The 21096-nt window shown below is 42.4% G+C and overlaps 1 long non-coding RNA gene across 1 annotated transcript; it reads right to left on the reverse strand.

Moving 5' to 3' along the window:
* Positions 1-1518: 1518 nt before the first annotated feature.
* Positions 1519-20823, reverse strand: LOC135908498 (uncharacterized). Its single transcript, XR_010566348.2, has 5 exons — positions 20685-20823; positions 9327-9404; positions 6907-7043; positions 4930-5092; positions 1519-1579 (listed from the first exon to the last, which is right to left on the reverse strand). It is a non-coding gene; the product is annotated as an uncharacterized lncRNA (long non-coding RNA).
* Between the last annotated feature and the right edge of the window lie 273 nt (positions 20824-21096).

A 21096-nucleotide genomic window follows, 5' to 3' on the forward strand; every position in this document is an offset into this window, starting at 1 on the left:
ACACATATCATTCACGTGCATTTCACATGCGGTTGATAAAAGCTGCTCTGCTGAAAGGATCACTGAAATCTGCAGGTTTTTTTTTCTCAGGGTCAAAAAAGCATGCAATGCAACTTGAAGCGATGTGAACATACAGCAACATATTCATTCTCTAGGCATAGGCTGCCCATACCTTTAGAAGTAATTGTTAATTGGCTACCTCCTTCTCATTCAAATATATAATAAACTTTCTCCTATGTATACATCTAAATATATTTTATATGTGCATGGTGTTTACAGTGGAAATTTAAAACAATGTTGAATTGAGAAAATACAGATGAGGCAGCCACCACTGGTGCCTTTAATGCGCTTGTCCTCCTATTGTCAAGATTTGCAGAAATGAAGCCAAATTATGAGTTAAATGCTGTGCAGGTCCGCACCAACAATGATGCAGTAAGCTATTAGCCACAATAAAATTTTAGGTTATAAGGTCGAGGCAAGCCAAAAGAAACCTCAAATGATGTGGGTGACAAAGCTCTGGTAATTATGCTTTAGGTGTTTGTGGGGCGGGGTGAGGGGGTTAGCCTTCAGTGGAGCCTCAAGCCCCAGAGCCCCCCGTAGTCGGCACTTATGTTTGCATATTTGCATAATGCAAGCTTAAACGAGAAGTGAGTAGGCACACAGGCCATCAACAACATATATGCTGAAAGCGGTGTTGGTCTGGTGGGACATTTTTTCCCCAACTCATTCCACATAAAGTAGTTGCCGCCCTCCACACAGGCACCCAAAGTCCTCATCCCAAGATCCACAGATGAAACTCAACCATGGTGAGCTCAGCTTAGGTCACTCAATGGCTGCAGCCCTATAGTTAGGGCTGGATGACTGATGGATTGACCTACCGATAGTTGCACTTTAATTGCAATTAGTCTTTTCATTACGAATGATCGGTTGAGGTCACATTAGTAATTACGGAAACTGCAACACCAACATCCATGCTTTAATTGCTCAACCACGAGGCAGGAGGGACCTTATACTGAGTTACAACGTTCCAACTGGGACAGATGCTTGCATGCATGTCTCTGCTGGAGTCAGAACAAAAGCCACACACAGCCTGTACTTAAGCCCGTGCGAAATAGTCAAGGGAATAATTTCCAGCAGCATGCTGGGCTTATGATTTCAATGATTACATCTGAGTAAGTTTGATATGCTTGATATGTGTCCACTCAAGCATGGTTTCACTGGCATGCACATTAAAGGTGATGCTCCATTCAAATAGCGTGATTTGTTTTTGACCTGAAGATTGTGCCCAAAAATTTTTGGTCAAGTTTTTTTTAGCTAACATGAATAACTCCACAATTGAATAATTAAGCCATGAAAACGTGTAATTATTCAGCTTTATATATTTAATCAATGTGCCGTGCCTACAATGTCAACAAATGTGGATAACAAAGTACTCAAAACTCTCGCAAAGCTTCTGGCTGCCAGGCTGCAAAGTGTCATTGTGCAGGCACGGTTGTCTGCATTGAACTTTTGGAATCAAAGGCAGAAGTACATTTACAAACACAGGTGCAGAAAAGAGTACCCTGGAATGCGTCATGATCTGTAAAGAGGACAAATGACGCTGCAAGATAGTTTTCCCGAGGCCTTTGACATAATAGGTCCCAAAATACTTTAATAAACCACATATTGGCAAGCATTTCCTTATTTTAGATGGCACTGCACAAGCAAATGCGATATGCGTAAGAAGACTTGTCAGTGGACAGAACCAAGACCTGTCAATGGAGAACTGATGGAGACACACTGATGTTTGTTTTATCTGCAAGGAGCGCTTGTGTTATTTAGTCACTGTTGCTTGCATTGTTCTTTGAATCATTTTGCAGGAAAATAACAGTGATAGAAAATGGCCAAATCAATGGTGTTGCAATCCTGTAAGATCAAAGTACTTGTCTACAGTGATTGTGTCATAATCATCTGTAGAGCTGGAAAAAGCATGACAGTGCCATTTCACTTTGCACAGATCTCTTGTGACTAAACCGGTTGCTAAGCTGGTGGGGTGTTCAAATAGTAATATTTCTTAATCAAATTTAATGCAAATATTTGGGAAAAGTTACTTTTGAATATTACATTAAATATCAAAAGTTTTCTCATTTTTAAACAAATTGAAATATCTGCACGGAGAATGCTTATTTTGCATCATTTGATGCATGCATGTAATGCCCTTCCCAATTGGATGTCTATTCTACTGAAGAGCTCATTAATGACAAACTGCATGCTTTCTCGGTTATCTGGTAGACCACATATTAGAAAAAATAACATAATAAGGGGACATCACCTCCCCATATGCATGCAGAGTGCTGCAATTAAACCAATGTATGGTGCTGTAATACTACAGCCCCTCACATTGATTTAAATGGACGCAAACATGGAGACACTGGACAAAAATAATTTGCTTTGCCCAAATTTAGACCACAAGTTCATAGGTAACCTAAAATCATGGCATTCTAATTAGCATGACTTCAATTTATTCAGGAGTTAAACGCCTCATGCATTTGCTCAGGACCTGGCACCCCTGTGCAATATGCACAGCTCTAATAAAGGGAAAATGACACATCCTCCCAATCGTAGAAATTGCTACAAAGGAAACCTCGAAAAGAAAGCCTAGCAGTTGAAGAAAAATTCGTCCTGGTCCGGAACTCGAACCCGGGACCACCGCCTTTCCGGGGCAGCCGCTTTGCCATCTGAGCTCTTGCTGTCAAACTCTTGCCTTTGCTTCACGTAGTCTATAAATTCGACTTCGCCCTGCCATCTGCTAGCTACCTGGTTAGCTCAGATAGTAGAGTGGCTGCTCCGGAAAGGCGGTGGTCCCGGGTTCGAGTCCTGGAGCAGGATGAATTTTTCTTTAGCTGTGAGGCTTTCCTTTCGAGGAACCCACATGGGTTTCCTTTGTAGCAAGTGCTACGATTGGGTGGATGTCTCATTTTCCCTTCATTAGTTACTTCCCTCCACCTTGTGGGTTTCCGCAGAACTATTACGTCAAAGTCATGCACAGCTCTACTACAGTAGAATAATTTGGAATAGAGCCCTACTTGCAATAATCTTTCTCCCCCGAGGCTTCCAATTGGTGCACTTTTACGTTCAAACAAACACGAATATTTGACAATTTCGAACAGTGAATTCGCTAATTGTTATGAATCAAATAATCCAAGACTGTTCAGGTCATATTCAAGATATTGAAGATAGTCGAACTTTGTTACGATGAAGCGGCATCTGACACGAAAATACCTTCATTATATCCAATATTCTTTATAAGCATGTATCCGTTACATGCTGACTTACATTTTAAAACATTTGAGACTTAATTGGCTATATCTGATAGACGTATATCCCTGTTCATGATTTCAAGGTTCAACTACTTACACAGCCCTACGTAATGGAAATAAGAGCCAGGGTTCATGGCACATGGCTCACAGCAGCAGCTGCCAAGTGTATGAGAATGTTCAGTGAAGTACGGTGCCCAAGACTTGGACATGCCATTTGGTAACAGAGAATGCAAAGGTTTTTGTGTAGAGAATGAGTGAAATGTGCATGAATAGTGGCTGCTGAGCAGGACGGCACTTGTCGATATATTGGTCAAGTTAGCATAGCATGTAGCATTGTATTGGTATCTCAAATATATCTTTCAAGGATAGCGTAGCACATGATATGATATCTCACAAGCTGAGCATTTCTTTGAACGACAGAAAGCTGAGCTAGTTGGTAAGTATTCATTATGCAAAATAGAAGTGAGGCGTCTGCACGCCTCACTTCTATTTTGCATAATGAGCATTTCTTCATTCATAAACATTTGTGCATGTTTGCGTGATAAGCTGGGAACGCATGGCTTTAGCCAGTATATGAATTAGCTATGTCCATTCAGCAAATGCTGAAGTAAATTGAGAAGCTTGTCACAGCTCTGTCAACATATACAGCACGGAAAATATATACATACTATACCATGCTCTAAATTCACCCAGATTCAGGAATCACTTTCTTGCTTGGTCCTATTTCTGTTCATTATAAGTCAGGGCGTGCTTATATCATCAAGTGAGATGACAACACTTTGCCGTTGCTACACATTGCATTTGTGCTGGTGCCATGCACATGAGCAGTGCCCCAGCATTGAAATGAGATCCGCAAAAGCATTGTATAAATTCAAAAGGTTACATTCCAGACTGAAAACAGCACACAAGACATGGATGAGCAACGAGACAGCGCACTTGTGTCATCATCTCTGCCATACTGAATGTTATAATCAATACGCCTACTGCTGCAGTCAACAACACCACATGGGCAGATGGGAGCGTGCTTGTGTTGTGTGCCGTTTCTGTATCCATTTCTGTAATGTTCTTTTCTCCGACACATCTACTTCCTGGTGCACGTCATGTTAATTACTGCATTAATTCTATGCTGTTTCTAATGAATGTTGGTGTATTTACTGCCCCTCCTTCATTGGGACATTTCTAGGGCCTCCAGTGTGTTGCAAAGTTCAATTTAAAAACAAAAAAACTTGCCCAGACACATTGTGTGGTACATGCAGCAACAGAGTAAGAGTTTGTAAGTTGTAGACACAACCAGGCAGCCAGGGATAAGCGAGCCAACATGTCTGTCATTATGGCTGTATGTCTAGCTAAAAATTATAGGGTTGCATGTTGCAGTCAAAATTGTCAAAAGGAACGTGTATTGCTTCAAACACAAGAGACTGTCGGCTCTGACACATTGCAGTCAATGTTGTAGTTAATGAGGGACAGCATTTGCTGATAAGCATGCACGTAAGAGCTTGGAATTGTGAGATGGGCTGGCGGTAAGAGCTCGAACAACCTTTAAATCTGCTGCGGCAGTGAGCCAATCAGCTTCTGCAGGTCAGCTGCACATCATATACAAAAGTCAATGCACTAAAATCACGGTACGTACATGAAGCTGGAAGCTTTTCAGACATCTGGAATAAGGCTTGCTGGTTCTCGTAGACTTAGTATAGAGCACTGAAGAAAGGATAGAATATGAGAGAGAAGACCCATAGTCTCTGCAGAAACATCCACAATGGTTGAACTCGTTTTGTGGATTGACATGGGGCCACCTATATGTCATGAGAAAAAAAGCAGAAAAGCTAGCCCACACAGGGAATGCATCAGTACTCCTTCTGCTTTGCGAGAGCTCCACACAGACCACAGTCTCATGAGCATGCACCCAGATGCCATGAAAATAAACCCAACTTGTTTTCCGTCCGTGGGAATAAGCAGTGTCCATCACGCGGGGAAAGTCAGATGCGTAAAGTATTTGTTGCATATTCCAAACTAAAGCTGCTTGAAGTCGGTTCTGTCCCTTATTTGTTTTGTTTGTTTGTCCCAGCAGCTGTGAGAGTTTAAATGAAGCTGACAGCAGAGTACCAAAGTCCCTCAAGAGATTGACAGTGGGGCCCTAAGTAGACAGATATGGAGCGTTCATCACAAACATGCGACTGAAGCTAGCACTCACATTACTTCCCTCGATTAAAAGAAAGAAAAAGCTAGCAATAATGATAAAAATTTTATATATCTATGTTTCAGTTACATTTGCTTTTTTTTTTCTTTTCTAGCAGTGACATGCGCATGAAATCTTGTGTTCAATGCACCTGTTCAATCAAGCAAAATGACTGTCGTCTGCTGTTAGTACTTGTAAATAAGAATGCTGCAAAAGAATGAGGCACAAGGCAGTGTGTAATGAAGAAGAGAAGAAGGTGATGGTCTAAACTGCTCGTCTTTCTGCTTGAAGGTCTTCATCCACCCCAAAGGCAGAGCCTGCTCCACTTCGACTAAGGGCGCCTGCTTTTCCAGCACCAGCATGGGGTTGGTCCTCTCAGCACCATGTAAACTTGCCATTTAGTGCAATCGTACGGCTCCCAATGTAAACAGTCACAGCAACACATGGCAGGAAATATATCACTATGTTCACAGACTGAGTAATTTCCTGTTTGCCACATTATGTTATCACAAAATTGAGCCAATATTGGTTGAATATGTTGTGGCATGAATAAGAAACGATATGAACATCAAAAGCAATTTCCAGCAGGTGCGGGTGACAAACTGTTATCAAAATGCGTTGAGTGTAGATGTACACCTCACTTAATGGGCGTTCTGGTATATAAGAAAGAAAACTCAATTGAAAATATTTATGAAGCATTTTATGCCAACAAAATAGACATACATTTGTAGCAGTAAATTAGAGTACAGTTCTTATGCTTAAGTTGCTGTCGTAGCTATAATCCGATTATGATATGCAGGAAAAAGATTGTGCATTGGTATAGTACATTAACTAAAAACGATTAATACATTTTATAAGCAAAAAAATCTCATTTTTTGACAGCATCTGATGCGATTTCACCTATCATTTTTTTATTCCATAAGATTCTTAGCTCTCAGCATATGTATGCACTTCGGCGTTTATTGCTTTCCTTCTGCTCTATGAATCAACTGCATTTGCTAGCCTAGGACTAGTCCTATCAACTTCTTTTCTATGTTTTCACAATGTCTCCTGCCCTGGTTCTTTTTCCTAATTAGCATGCCAGATTTACAGAGCTTGAAAGATTGCTGTGAGCACTACCGTATGGACAGAAAGATTCATAAACCTTGAATGTACGAACCCTCCCACTATAATAAATGCCAACACAGTGTTTAATCATGATGTCTCAAGCTCGCCAATAAACGTGAAGCAAGCTTGTACCAGCAAGCTGGGTCCACTTTAAAAGGGGGATAACCGAAAAGTGCATGTGTGCTTAGTTTTAGGTGCATGTTAGAGAACACCAGGTGGTCAAAATTATTCCGGAACCTTGCACTATGGTGTCTTTCATAACCCACTGTAAAGTTTCAGAATGCTAAAAAGCACAACTAAATTTTGTTTCTTTCCATTTCTCACCCTTTAAAAACTTCAAATAGATGGACCTTGCCCGGATCTGCGTCCTGTTCCTAACAATATTTTTTATCACGGATGTCGGGGTAGCACCAGCAGTGGCCACAGCTGTTGGATCTTTGCGTCCTGCATTTGTTTCCCTCCTGGAAAGAGAAGTTATAAACATAATGTCACATGTTTGGAAACACACACTGAATCTTGCGCCTCACTCCATGCCTCCCAATACATTCCGAACACTGCATCTTTTTCATATATCTAAAACGAACAGCCTTAAGATTGTTCCACTGCTCAGCAAAAAAGCACTTGACAGAGTACTGTATTTTCAGACATTACAAAATGTTGCCAGTAATGCCACATACTAAGAAAATATTGTATAGAATAAAATGCAAACAATGAGATTAGGCCTCTATCCCATTTATAGACACAGTGGGCACAAACATGTCAACACATACTGTTCAGTGCAAAGATGTGTGACACACTTCAAATACTGTAAGCACCAACGTGAACACAGCAGGATGTGCACGTGTTCTCGTTTCATTTTATCTTCAGTACCCTTCACTGCTTCCTCCACATTATGCTAGAAAGGATGGCACCAAAGGTTCCCAGTTCACCAGTTTCTAATCTTATTGCTACTACTACTACTCACACTGTAATTACAGTGGATGAGAATATACAATCTATGCAATTGATGCAGTGTTTTTTTTTTTTTTTTAATGCAAGGCACAAGTAGTATACTGTCATGTCGTAGTGACAGTGAGGAACACAGTAGCAAAGCTGTGAGTCACAAAACTAACTCTTTATTGAGTCACCTTATGTCCAGAAAAAAACAAGTCACACTCAAAGCACAAATGATATGGCAAGCACAGTCGGCGATCGTCAAACTGATCTGCAGGTCAGGGTCAGGATTGAACCACGAAGAGAATCTTGTATCAATAAAGTTTCTACTACTACTACTACTACTACTACTACTACTACATGCCTGACTCATGGAAGGTTCCAGCACAACCGCTGGTGCATGCACAAATTCACGAATGCACAACCCCCTTCGCATCATGTATGCAATCCGACCACAAAAGGCTCAGCGACAACCAAGACAAAAGATAGAACCAGCTACAGGAATCGAGAATGTTCCGATATGTGCAGGCACATAGTGCACCGAACAACAACACTTAATTTACACCTGTTAGCGAGTTAAAAGCAGTCACCGGAAAAGGATAAGCAAGTACATGTGCCAATACACAAGAAAGAATTGCATTCACTTAACTGTAGCACAGTGCAACAAAGCAACTGCTGTGGTCTGCGCCTCAAAAGCAAACCTCATAGTTCGACGAAAATTTATCCAGGAAAAAGGAACAAGCATGGGAAAACCCCATACACCTAGCCATAATTATTATCTTTATGGCTGTACACAAAAATACAGCATATTATAACCTGCCACAATCATCTCCATTTACCATGTGTAATACACATTTTACCTTTTGAATTGTTGATATCACTGCCACCTTTTTTGTGACCTCTATGTTCAATAAAAAAATTTAATGTTTAGAGACGCATCACACTTTCCAATGTGCATATACTCCAAAGGAAGGACTCTCAAAGATGGTTCTGCATAAAGAGACTTGCCAATGGGATGCATTAAAAGGCACGATACCAAAGACATCTACAGAAACATAGACCTGCTAGAGTTGTCACAGCTGCACGTAAGTACCTTGCCATTCAATCTTATGCACCTTAATAATGTTGACATCAGCTTAGGTCCATATAATACGTTCGCATTCTACAACATACTATATATCAGCAGGTCACGTTCATGGTGGCTACAGGCAACAAGCAGCATAAGAACCACAAACAACCTGTGCGTGCAGTGGTGGCCCCGCAGCAACTACGTTGGCAAGCACATCGCGCACTGCTCACAAATTTTTTACAGCCACTGAACACCACTACCAACATCTGGCCTTGACAGCACTGGCATCATGTCTGCCCCATCCACATAATGAACATGCACCAGCCATACTGTTGCGTAGGAAGACGCACACGAAGAGCTATATACAAGTATATTTAGAAAGAAATACGCCGCACTTGGCCAAGAGGCAACAGCCCACACTAGCCTCTAATCATCGTCGTCTTCCCACTGCTCGCCTCTTCGTCATCGCAAATACAGTTCCGTAGCAATATGAAGAGGTTATTTATGTTATTTATTACTAGGAAAAAAAAGATAGGAAGGAATGCCTTTTGAAGAGGTTCTTCATCCCACTTTTGTTCTTTGTACTGTCATCATTACCATTTACAATTGATATAGTTGGTTGCCTAGCAACTACTCCTCAGTGCCAGGACTTCTTCCTGATGTATGCAACGCATTTCATTAGAACACTTGTTGATGCTGACCTGCTTGTAGCCTAGTTAGTAGAGTAATGACAGGACTTTACCTCTAAGCACAGGTAGATGTCCCATACTTGACAGAACCAGCTATTGCAGTTACACCATGGTGAGCTTGCACTCACAATCTGCACAGAGGTTAGAAAATTTTAGGTAAACTCCATTGCCACGATGATGAGCTCCTCATTTGAATCTTAATACCCATCCACAGCTACACTTCTGAAGTTAAAAAGCTGAGGGGGCATGTCGAGCATAACCACAGAATATGCCCAGCAAAATCCTGCCATCTATGCAACAAACTTTTCTCTAATGCCTACCACATAGTTCCTAACTATTATGATTTAATCGAAAAATGCCAAATTTTTACAGTTTGTTTACGACTGTCATATAGACACCAATGATTTTACTATTTATTTTTTATTTACAATACTGTTGGCCATAAGGCCATTACAAAGTGGGTTTTAAAGCATCGCAAATACAAAACTGGGTGTTACAACAATAATAGGTTTTCAAAATTACAAACTACATGTTACAACAGTAAATTACATCGATGATGTGTCAGTCATAGAAAACAGGTAGGCTAATAATTTGTACAGTAGTAGAACACTTTGGCAATTAACTTCTAAGTTATATCAATAAGGTGACAGTCATAGAAAACAGGTAAACTAATCATTTTAAAAGTAGTACAATACTTTCGCAATCAATTTTCTAACTTCTAATTCATGAAAAACACCCAAATTCACAAAACATACGATATTTGGTATATGGCACTAGTTGAGAAAAAATATAAACGTATACCTAATACATACAAGAATGGAAACAAACAAACATTCAGGTTGGTAATGACGGCGTTATGCATTTTTCAAAGGTTTCAGCTGAGGTGCACTGCATAAATGATGATGGCAGGGCATTCCAGTCACTTACAGTTTGAGGTAGGAATGAATTTGCTTATGTGTCGATATGTATCTCTGACACTACGAACATTGAGCGTTGCCTTTTCCTGAGAGTTCACTTTTTGGGAGGAGCTAAGTAAGCTGCAATGTCGACGTTAAAATAGTGCTTACAAAGCAAAAATAGGAATTTCAGACTTGCCACTAAGCACCGCTGCGATAGAGGTGGTAGCTGAAGCAGGTTTAACATCTCTGTTACCAAGTTGGCAGAGGAATACTTGGACAAAATACCCTTCTCTGTACCCTTTTGTGTTTGTTTATTAGACCTACTTGGAACAGATCCTATATATTGCTTGCGTACTCTAACTTCAGCCTCACATAGGTTAGAAACGCAGCTAGTTTGCCAGATTGAGGCGCGAGCTACAACTTTCCGTGCAGAAACAAGTTCTTTTTTTCAGCAGTGCCCATGATATTCATGACCTGTGTTTTCCAATATAGGTTCTTGGTGATAGTTATCCCTAGCTATTTGAGTGTACCAACTGTAGCTAGTATTCTGGAGTTCACAAAGTATGTGTGATCCGAGGCATCCTTTATCTTGTTCAATACCCTAAAGATCTGTTCTTTGTTTGTTTATCTTCATTTTGCAGTTTTCACACCCCATTTCAATGGCAGCAAGGGCATCACTGAGCAATTCTTGATCATTGATTTCATTAATTTCCAAGGGCATTTTTGATCATGATGTCATTTACCTGGTGCCACGCCGTCTCCGCACGTGCACTCTTTGCACCTGCGGCAGATTACTTCTGTAGCAGGGTGCGTGGCTGCGCATGCGCTCAGCCATGCTTACATCCATGCAAATGAAGTGCCCACACTCTTTATTTACATGCAGTTTATGGTAAAACCTATTTCAAAAAATGTAAACATGGTCGCCAACAAATTTTCAGAGCTGGCTAGATATTTTGGACTTGCCGCATTCAGATGCACACCCGAAGCAATGCCACCTACTCAACTGAACCAGTATGTAAGGGAAACAAACTTTTTGGCTGCAATGATAAAAATATTTCACAAATAAATACCTCGTGAATATTTTCTTTTGTATCATTCCAGCTGCGACTATAAGGGAGGGCCTGTTCCCACTATCCCTGCAGAACAAAGCCTGTAAACTATATTAATAGATGATAAACATCTTCAGTATTAAAACAACTTTTAGTGTATTAATTAAACAAAAATTTTGTATTTTTGGGCGTTGACTAATATTTTCAAACATTCAGGTTGGCAGGTCTCAGCTTAGAGGAATGTTCTTGTGACAAGAACATATATGATGCTGACAAGCAAAAGCATTTTCAGAACATGGCCTGCCAGTCACTGATGTGGACATGCTGTATTTTTGATGTACCACAAGCATGGCCATATGACATTGCCTCTTTGGATCCAACTACTCCAATGGCAGCTTATGTAGACCCAGCATGGCCTTTCTACAGTGTTATGCAACAGCATATATGAAAGGCATCCCAGTACAGTACTTACTGCCAATGGTTCATCCCATTTCCACATTCTTGCACCATAATGGTCGCTGAATTAACACTCGTCTACATCCTGTTACCTTTTTCCTTATCACAAGCACCTCTTAATTGTACTGCTGCAGCGTCCCTCACACCAGTGCAATTACATGTAATACAAGGCAAAATTTTATTCCCCATCTGAGAGCAGCACAAAGCTACAAAGGAAATTCATGTGGGTTTCTCAGAAAGAAAGCTTAGCAATGAGAGAAAAATTCAGCATCGGGTACCGAACCCTTGACCAGCACCCTCTTTAGACGTTCGTTCTACGATCTGAGCTAAGGAGGCTAGGAGATGGCAGCGCGAGGCCAAAGTAGCCAATAACTTGAGGTGTAGGAACAATGAATATGACAAAACATCTTGTTTTTCATGAAAAAATTTACAGAACCCATTTGCTCTTCTGTCCATAGAGCTCCCAGTACATATGTCACTGAATTTTGATCCATGCAATGCTTTTTTAACGGACACAGAACATTGGACAGAGTGCAAAACAACTGTGGAGATTGCACTTAACCCACTTTTCCATATTTATTTTTGTGCAAATTCACGTTTCTGTTCATATGATGCCATCTTTCATGTAGCACCAAAGTTATGCGTACAGATAAATTGAATGATCCTAGCCAAATGTGGAACTTGCATCTTGGAGTTTGTATTTTTCCATAAAGAGACCAATCTCTAAACTGCTCAATTAAGAAATGCTGTAGACAGGGAAACGGTGCCCGCCGGCTGTCTCTTTACATGAAACCATCTAAGACTCTGGCCTTTCACCCACATTACCTCAATCTTGCCACTTTTCAACAGCGTTGTTTTCATGTGCGACAACTGAGGCTTTGCAGTGTTTAACACATGCCACAGTGCCGCTATGCTTCAGAAATTGCAGCACTCATAGTTAGCCAGTGTTTGAATATGCTATCTTGCTACTTTTGGTGGTGCATAGAGAAGCATGTTTCAATCTGAAGCCATTTTCATTATGACACATTAGGGGCCTCAGAGGGGTCCTGTTGCAATCGTTGACTTTGGGACCGTCGTCTACATACTCTCTGTACATAATCATTGTTTGTTAAATGGATAACAAACTGAAACAGTAAAACGTAAACTGTGGGGCTCATGCCGCCATCTTCAGTGTTATCCGTCATTAATTTACCTTGGCCACAAAGATGTTAGAGTTCTTTGAATTATTTGGTGCTTTCTTCTGCCAGGCAATGTGAGGTGGCCGTAAGTACTTGACTTTCAGCGATCTCCAAAGCCCAGTTGACTGTCCGCAGCTGGACTGCAGGATCCAAGCTGGATACCACTAGCTCCCAGTCTGAAGGGTTATTAAGTTAGAGTTCCCCCCCTAAGCTTTAGCCCGGGGCAGTTGCTCAACACACGTGTCAGGTCCCCCTTATGGGCATTGCAGTTTTTGCATTTAGGTGAGAAGCAGCCCAGATATATTAGTGAATACTTGTAAGAGTTGGTAAATGAGCCAGTCTGCAAATGTCTCCAGGCATCCTGTTGCAGTTTATCCAGTGATTTATGAGGAGCAAAGTATTTTTGTCTATGTTCGTGGTCGTGCATAGTAATTTCATGGGACGTCACCATGCAATCCCTCACTGTATGCAGGTCAAGGCCTCCCAATGCCCGGCTGACAAAACCTCAGGCGTAATTGTGGGAAGCCTCATTTTCCTGGGTGTGAGGAATGTGCCGGGACCCAGACTATTTGAATCTGGCAATCAGATGGTGGATATTTGTTTAGAATTTGCAGGGCTGGTTTGTGGATTTTGCCAGTGGCAAAATTTCTAACTGCAGTTTTAGAATCGCTAAAAATTATTTTCGTAGTGGTGCCATTTATAGCCAGAGCTATAGCTGTCTCTTCTGCTTCCTACGCATGCAAGCAACCAACTGTTGCTGCGGAATGAGTCTGGCCTTGAATGTTGACTACACCTATAGAGAAAGCATCTTGGCTTGGGTATTCCAATGTTGACGTGGACTATATCCTGCAGGCCCAAGTAGTGCTTATGTAGAGCTTTAGCTCTTGCTCACCTTCAGTCCTTATGATGCTCAGGATGCATGTTTTTTTGGGGTTGGGTCAATCCTTAAATTTCTGTGGTATATGTATTAGTGGGAGTTTACATATTGAGGTGTGTGTGTGGATCCATGTCGGATCCCCTCTCCAGTTTGGCTATTTTGTGCGCCACGGCCAGCTTCTCTAGGGCATTGTGGATTCCCAATTCTAGGAGCTTCCCATTAGCCGTGTATCTAGGGGGGTGATGGCCTTATTTGTACGACTGTCTAATTAGGCAAACAATTTTCTTCTTTTCAGCTGGGTAGGGGTGTAGGTGAGGAGGGGAATATAGCATCCGGCTCAGGATGAAGGCTTGGACAAGCTGCCCGAGATCCACTTCCTTGATGCCTTTACATTTGTTTGCTACTCACTTAATTAGCCTGCCTGTTAGGCTAATGCACCCTATGATTTTGGTTAGGGAAACTGCATTCTTTCTGTTGTTTGTGTGTGTATCCCCAGAATTCTAAGCGCCTGCACTTCTTGTACGTATGTGCCATCTACCATCAGCTTGATATCTGGGTGAGACGTTTTTGCTTGTGGTTGAGCCCTTATAATCAGAAGTTCTGACTTTTGGGGGGAGCATGAGAGACCTATTTGATTTGCATGATATGACACTCGATCTGCTCCTGCTTGTAGTGTTTCCCCTATGTCACTATCACTTCTGGTATCAGCCCAGAGGGTGATATCGCCAGTGCATAGTGGGTGTCTTAAACTAGAGATTGTGCTAAGTGCAGAAGCTAGCGGTACAAGAGAGATGATAAATAGGAAAGGGGATAGTACTGATCCCTGTGGGGTTCCTTTGCTGCCAAGTTGCAATGTGGAAGATAAGACGGAGCCTAGTCAGAATTTGGCAGTCCTGTCAGAGAGGAAGGCATTGATATAGTTGCAAGTTTCATGCCGAACATTGTCTTTATCCAATGCAAGCATGATTGCTTCATGCTTAACATTATCAAAGGCTTCTGTTATATCTAGGGCTAGGACAGCTCTAGTTCTCTTCCAGTGAATAGGATGTACAACCTCTTCTGAGAGATTTAGCATGATGTCTTGGGTTGACAGATTTGCTCTAAAGCCTATCAAGGTGTGCGGGAAGTAATTCCTATAATCCATGTGGCTCTGAAGCCTGCTTAGAATTACATGCTCTAGTACTTTGCCTAAGCAGGAGGTGTCAGATATGGGCCTGAAGTTCTGCAAGGCAAGCTTCTTTCCCGATTTTGGGATGAAGATCTTTGCATGCTTTCAGGATGAGGGATGTTCCCCTCCTTTCGAACATTCATTAAAGTATTTAGTAATTGCTTCAATCGAGGCATCATCTAAATTTCTTAGTGATTTGTTTGTAATCCCATGCATGCTTGGAGCCAAGGAGGCCTGGAGTCTTTGAAGCGCAGCTCGCACTTCAGACTCATAGATCTCCTTATCCAGTTTGTGGTTCCGGGGTTCCAAAGTAGCTCGGCAGAGAGACTTTGACGTTTCTACGTACCTCAGTCCGAGTTCCTCAACGAGTTCTTTATCTGTGAATGCTTGGGTATGCACTAATCTAATGATGTTTTTACTGTGTGCTGTTTTGCTGTTCTCCGGACCCAGCAGGTGTCTGAGGAGGTGCCAAGCATCCTTGAGTCCAAGTTTGGCACTCATTTGGTTGCAAACTTGGCCCCATTTTGGCCTGGCAAGCTGTTGTGCATAATCTTCTATCTCTTTGGATAGCTTTGCAATATCAATGCACAGTGGCCGATTGAGTTTCTGCGTCTGCCACCTTTTCTGCAGACTGTCATATGCTTTCCACATATGCAGCAGCCGACTGTCCACAGATTGTGGTACCTCTGAGGATGGGATTGAATCGGTTACTGGTTTAACATAAATGATAAGATCTTTGACCCATTCATCTAGGTTGGTTATCTGATGCCCTGCTTTTTGATCCCCGAGTTGTCTGTCTAAATTTGTCCCAGTCCGTAATGTGGACCGGTTCCCTGGCGCTACCTCTGAGGTTTTTGGCAGTTATAGTAGTTGCCACTATGTAGTGGTCACTACCTAGATTAGTCATGGTGTTCTGCCATGTCACTTGCATTACATACTTTGTGAGCGTCAGGTCCAGAGATGTGTTAACCTGTGTGCTCCTGCCAATTCTAGTAGGGGTGACTTGGTCTTCATGTACGTTAAGGCTTGCATCCTGGATTTAATTCCAGAGATCCGTGCCTTTCTTATTGGCTCTGTATCCCCAGGTCATGTTTTGTGCATTAAACTCCCCCACTGTGACTAGTGGATTATGTTTAAAAAGTTTGAGTGTCCCGCTTATTGCTTCAATAATGGTAGGGTGTCTTCCCTTTGGGTTGCTGTATGCATACAGCATATGGTAAACGAACGTAGGATGAAGACTGCCTGGGACTGGAATGACCTTTTCACTGACGTCATGCACCACTCTCATCTACATCATTTCAAGGCTGCCATAGAATCGCACTTCACTCAAGTAACCACCCATCCCTCATGCAATACCCCATACCCCGTACCTTTGAGGTACTATTAAATACATAAACAAATAAATAAATATGTATTTAGCCTGGCGCCTGATGCAGGTTTGAGACGCGTTATATGTTACTGGACATATAATTTTTCAGTGTAGTCCACATGCCCCTGCTCAGATTTTGTTGGAATAGTCAGGTACAAGGACTGCTGCGGTCTGAACACAGCGCCCACATGTCCTTGCTGATCTTTGTTGAGGTGGAGCTCACTGTACTTTAGTCATTCTTTGAAGTGTCAGTCACAGCATTCTAATCTCAGCTGATAAGATCTTTCATCTTTTCATCTCAGCCAAGAACATCCACAGCAGTTGCCCGGCAGTGCCAACCACCATCTCTGGACAACTGCCATGGTGGGCTGCCATTGTTTGTAATCGCACCGTTCTCAAAATTCTTCAACATAAACCTGCAGAGCTAGTTTTGCTCGGGAAAATATTTCCCCATCACTGGCATATAAACATATAGGAGCAGCGTTTGCCACTTCAGCTGTTCCATGGGATCGATTGGCTAGCTTGATCCAATCCATTGCCGAGTTATCTAGCACATAGTCCAATTAACATCGAACGTAATTTTTTATGGATGATTTTGCATGCAGTCTCTGCAAGTTTGCCATGTTGTGACTGGTGGAGTCATTCTCATCACTATATACCATTGTTGCAGCCAATCACTGCTCTGGCATCTCGCCAGTCTAGTTATCACAATCTGCAACATGGCACAGTCATGCCTAGCTTTCCTGCGGTATTATCACACACACAGCACATTGTTTTGCTTTTTGGCAGCAACCATTTTTTACCAAGTTATGACTTAACAATTTATCATTCAGCATAAGGCGCACATATGCCATATTCAAGATTTCTTTAACGTTGCCAATTCTATGCTGAAACAGACTTGTCTAACCGGATTGTGAGTGTGATGTGAATAGTGCTGCAGACTTTTTTATGTACACGAGCATCAGCGAATGCTCTGCAATGTACAGCGATACACATACAAGTAGCAGACGGATTTGACCCACGAGTTGAGATGTGATGACTGTGCTTGCTAGTATCATTATGATTTTAGGGTTGCTTGCTTTTCTGGGCACAAGTTCACTCAATAAAACGTTTGATATTTAGCTCACAGTATTAGCATAACACCATTTTCTTCTAGACCGTCACTATGTAAAAGTATGTAGAGTCATACCTGCCAACCTGTGAACTTTACAACTCATAAATATTGACGGACACGACGACGAAAGGGGGAGGAGAGAAATAGCATGCATTTTCTTTTTTAATGTTTACCCTGAGAACACATGTGTTGTGAGATACATATGCATGTTATTAACAATGAGTTACCGTTAAATGTAGTGCACAGGCAGCAGTGAACTTGGAGCAGGAGACACTGAATAACACTGTAGATAGTTTTTATATCGCAACAAGTTTCTCAGCGATTCTATTATTGCTGAGTTCACCTGAATCCGGAACACACATGAATAAACTTGCAAGGCAGTACCCCTGTAATTACCTTTCAACGACTTCAATAGATATGGTCAGGCACCGGCAAGCGAAGATTTTTCGCAAGAATTTATTGTCCATAAAATCATAAAGCAGGCCCAAATTTACAAATGTTACAGGAAATTCGGGAGAATTGGCAGGTATGTACCATAGTTAGGATTGTGGAAACACAGCACCACGGAGATATGAAGAGAGTAAGCTGCTCTTACCCATAATTTGAGCTCTCCCATGAGAACATAATGCTGCCATGGGCCTGCATGTTAGGATGTAATAGTGGGCAATCACATTATGCACTAATTACCACTTTTCCATCTTCCTCTTTCTCAATATGTGCCCATATCATTCCTTATACCCTGTCGAGAGGCAGCCAGCATTGTATTGATAGTGTTGCTGTGTGCATTTTACATTCAGCTTTTCTTCTAATATATCATCTCCTTCCACTCTTGCACAGTAGCACAACTAGTGTTATCTCTTATTACAGATGGTCGTCTTTACCTTTTTCTCTAACACACGCAATTAAGCATGAATTGAATTTCAAAATTGTACGGGAAATAAGCTGTACGTAAGAGTCAATCACCACAAGTGGTGCTAAAGCTACCTTGCTAAAGTAACAACATGCATTATTTCAGTGCATGCTCACGTCAAACGCATTGCTGAATATCGGCAGTTTGCGCTCGATTGCTAACGAAAGTGCCCCATGTGCAACGCTACTGTCCGCAAATGCCAAGCTGTGGCTTCGATCGCGCCATCCCGAGTAAGTGAGGTTAATTGTCATGTGACTTCCGCAGCTGCACTAGACCCTAATAAAGTTGTACTCACTCACTCATTGTCACCTGATAGTTAGTCAAGTATCTGGTCAGTTTAAACACACCAAGAACAATACCCAAGACATCACGTGTGCATGTGGTCTGGAGCAAGAAGAGCCAGTACAAAGAAATCTGGTCCTATTCAGTGCACAGAGTTGAATTCGCGACAATGTTTAATCTAAAACAATGCTGAAGACAGTTCGAGTGTTACACAAGTCACACGGATAGCGCAAGTTCTGAACAGTTGAAGCTGTTGAAGGAGCATTCTAAACACAGAGATTGCAAACAAACATGCATTTCACAGAGCACAATGTGATGACTCCATTAAACGACTGCTGCATCACTATGTCAATGCCATGGTGTACCAGGGTGTACTCGAATGTTTCCAGTAGCCAGTGCATCATATCAACTCAAAGTCGCTGTGAGGATTATTGGCTTTGTGTCTCGCCCATGCTAAGTTACGTAAGCTTAGGTTTAGGTTACCTTAGGTTAGCATAAGAGGCATTAGGGTAGCGCGACGTATTCTCATAGTGGTTACAGGGGCGTCGAGCATCACCGGCGGCCTTTCAGTCACTTGCATTCAAACGCAAATGCTAAGGCACTGTGACTTCTTTGTTTTCAATATATGCGGCCCGGCCTTTACTACAGTCCCTACTGCTCCCGTGGAAACATCTGTGATGTTATTTTCAACGTACATCGCTGTAAGGTGCGACAAAGCTATGATCCTGCACGAATGACTTAGCATGAGCGCCGCAGGGGCGGGACAGTCTGTTTAACACAGTGGTCGCCAAATGGGGCAATAGAATAAAGAACCATGGGGCATCAGTACCTATTTCACCATGCCAGCAGCCAGCATCCCAGCGAAAACTCAACCCTACTCCACAATGGCGGCACGCCTAGGGACAAACGCATACAAGGGCTAAGAAACCTCCCCCTAGTGCCTAGGTAGAGTCATACATTCAAGGAGCAAAAGCCCCCAGATTTTAAAGCGAAGCTTTCTTTGCCTTTTTTTTTTTCGACTTTCCCACTGCTGCTGCTGCTGGGGGCTGCTGTTGCGCAAACCGCGTCGTGGAGTGGTTCAGAGCGTGTATATAGATGACAGGCGCGAGTAACAGAGGAAAGGCGACGGGAGAAACTCGTTTTCACCCCACCGCTGCATGGATGGATGTTATGAGCGTCGTAATACCACGTCGAATGTGCACAATGCCCTCTGGAGCTCCCTGGCCGTCGCGACATTAACCGCTTGACAGCTGTAAATATAAGTGACTCCCCTCAAAAGCATTGCGGAAATTGCAGCGCTTCCCTTTCTACTAACGTGCGACGCTAGAGGGGACGCAGATAGAACTGTATGCAAAGAGGAGAAGGAACGGGAATAGAAGAAGCAGTTCCCATGTAAGAGAAGGGGGGGGGGGGGGGTGACGCGAGAAGGCAAGGAAACGCCACTACTATACGGCAGCGGTTGGGGGGAAACAGGATAAGCTTAAGTTAAATTTAGTTAGTTAGTTAAATGGGGTTTAATAGCGCAAAAGCGGCTGAGGCTATGCTGCGCCACTTAAGTTAAAGGTACGGTACGGTACAGTACGTTGCTGCTATTTCTGAAAAATAAACGCCATGCAAGTATGTCACGCGGGCAACTTACGCAGTGCGTGCAGAAGCAGAGCCGCATTAATTAAAGCGCACCGCAGGGTACACTACGGAAGCGGTCGACCGCCAAACCGACACTTCTGTGCCCGCCGCGTTAGCTTTGCGGCTATGGCATTGCTAGAGGTCGTGGATTTGATCCCAATTGCGGCAGCCGCATTTCGACGGGGGCTAAATAGAAAACGCACGTGCACTTAGATTTTGGGAGACGTTAACGAACATCATGGTGTCAAAATTAATCCGGAGTCCGCCACTACGGCGTACAGTACCTCATAATCCGGGTGTGGTTTTGGCACGTACAGCCCCATAATCCTATTCAATTTAATACTTCTGCCACAATGCGATGTGAGGAAATGACAACGCTGGCGCACAACGACGCCTCCAGCAAACACCTCTTCCTGTATGTTCTGTGTACTAGGCAGACAAACAGCAGTGGTGCACGCAAGGTAACGTTTGACATCAACTCACCACTCTCGTGTTAGCCTAAACGCTGAAGAAACTAAGCTTTAGCCGTCAACATCACCGCTGATTATCGTCAATCAAAGCATCCAACACAGAAAGCTTCGCTTACATCGATTCCCACAGTGCCTAGGATAATCTTTTCTTTCTCGCGCCCGCTTTAAGCGCGCCTGCGCACAAACGTCAGGCGATCCCTCAAATGACCGTCTCGTAAAGTACCGGGCTCGCAGCATACTCGCAGCTTTGAAGAACGAAAATGAGGTCAAAACCGATGAAGATTATCGTCGTTGTAGGACAAGACAAGCCCCAAATGGTGTATTTATTATTATATATATATATTTTTGTAGTTCACTATAATATGTATGATCAACATCAGCGCTATTTTGGCTTGTACTAAAAGCGTTATTTTATATAATTTGCA

The sequence above is a fragment of the Dermacentor albipictus genome, chromosome 3 (genome assembly GCF_038994185.2).
Source record: "Dermacentor albipictus isolate Rhodes 1998 colony chromosome 3, USDA_Dalb.pri_finalv2, whole genome shotgun sequence".
NCBI classification, from domain to species: domain Eukaryota; kingdom Metazoa; phylum Arthropoda; class Arachnida; order Ixodida; family Ixodidae; genus Dermacentor; species Dermacentor albipictus.